We start from the raw sequence: 1,617 nt of genomic DNA, 5'->3' as shown, positions 1-1,617 counted from the left end.
AAAACCTACAAACTAGTAAGCAAGACAAATCGACAGACAGGATGAGAAGTTATCAGTGTGGGTGCCATTCCAGCCTCTTTTTTTCAGTTTTTAATGTATATTTTCGTACCTTAATTATTCTTAAGGTGCTACAATTTTTTTTCCGTACAATTTCAAACCTTTTTTTAATTTCCCATTGGAAGATATTGTTATTATTATTGCACGGTTGTTTTCTTACTCGTGTAGTTTTCAATGTGGAAATAATTTTTCGGAGTTGTTCCATTTTTCAGTTGTCACTTTATTTATGCTAAGTTTAGTTTGGTATGTTGAAATAAATAGACTTAATCCAAAACAAAATTTAACAATCGTTTAAGTTTATTACCAAAATAATTGTTCGGTGCGTGCGATGCATCGTTCGGTTAATGGGTCAAAACGAGATGTCATGATCCTCACAAGAAAATTTGGTTACGCGTTGCTGCTCATCTAATTGACAGCTTTTAACAAGAAATAAAACTTTACAAAAAACGGAATCAAAATTGATAAAAGATTGATTTTAAAAAATCATGAACCAGAAATATATTACACGTATACGAAGTATTGTTTTTAAGAATTGATAAAATTTCTGAAAAAATCCATTTCATTATTTTGGTTGTATTACTTAAAGTTTAAAAAATTGAAATACAAAACATAGAAGATGCAAATTTGAGGGCGTCAATATAGACCAGCATCTTTTAAAAAAAAGATTTTATAAGAAAAACAGCCCCACATCGCTTTATTATCTGTAAAAACAACCTTGAACGGTCAAGAAAACAATGCCAGATTAAAGAGTAACTTTTGCTAACGAGTTAAATAGAGAAAAGAGTTCTTATAGTAAAATTAAAATCAAAATTTGCAACTCCTTCGCAGTCGGTAGGATTCGAACCTACGCTCCCAGAGGGAATCTGATTTCTAGTCAGACGCCTTAACCGCTCGGCCACGACTGCTTATAAATTTCCCAAGTGCATTTTTTTTAATTTGACGCTTCTGTTTTGGTCGTCAATATTTGTTCCGCTTGCATAAGGTAAAAAAGTAGCTTTTTGGTTTTTCAAAATGAGCATAAGCAATTAATATCGACAAAGCTGGAAAACCACTAAATTCCAATGATGCAGAAATTAAAGACTTCTTTTTTGCTAATCTAAGAACTCAAATAGCAGCAGAGCACAAACATCGTTTTTCTCTCAATTTTTTTAGTATTTCCAGTTTTAAGTTAAAATATTGAAATTAAATTTAATTAAATAATCTTGCCTTAGATAATAAGTCTGATACCTTAAAATAGTGAAAAATTTCTAACAAACAAAGTTTAAAAAAAAATATTCATTGGTGAATTTAGTAACCATCTCATGAAGTAATTCATTTTTCTAAAGTTCTTACTCTTAAAACTATAGAAATGAATTATTAGTTCGAGCAAATCTTAATGTTGTTGGTTTTGGAAAGTCTCAAAAACTTAAACGTTTTCGATTTTGTTATCTAAACCACACTTTTTCTACTTTTTGCAAAGCACAAAAAACACTTATTACCCATCATTAGTTTTCTTCTTAATTTTAAACTTTAAAATATGGAATTTCTAGCTAACAGTTAATATTAGAAGATTACAAGTCT

At 29.6% G+C, this 1,617-nt stretch overlaps 1 non-coding gene across 1 annotated transcript; it reads right to left on the bottom strand.

Annotated features, from left to right (window-relative positions):
* Positions 1-880: 880 nt before the first annotated feature.
* On the bottom strand, positions 881-962 carry Trnas-aga (transfer RNA serine (anticodon AGA)). The gene has a single exon. It is a non-coding gene; the product is annotated as a tRNA-Ser (tRNA).
* Between the last annotated feature and the right edge of the window lie 655 nt (positions 963-1,617).

The sequence above is a fragment of the Eupeodes corollae genome, unplaced genomic scaffold (genome assembly GCF_945859685.1).
Source record: "Eupeodes corollae unplaced genomic scaffold, idEupCoro1.1 scaffold_866, whole genome shotgun sequence".
In the NCBI taxonomy this organism is placed as follows: domain Eukaryota; kingdom Metazoa; phylum Arthropoda; class Insecta; order Diptera; family Syrphidae; genus Eupeodes; species Eupeodes corollae.
This window is presented reverse-complemented; position numbering and strand designations above follow the sequence as displayed.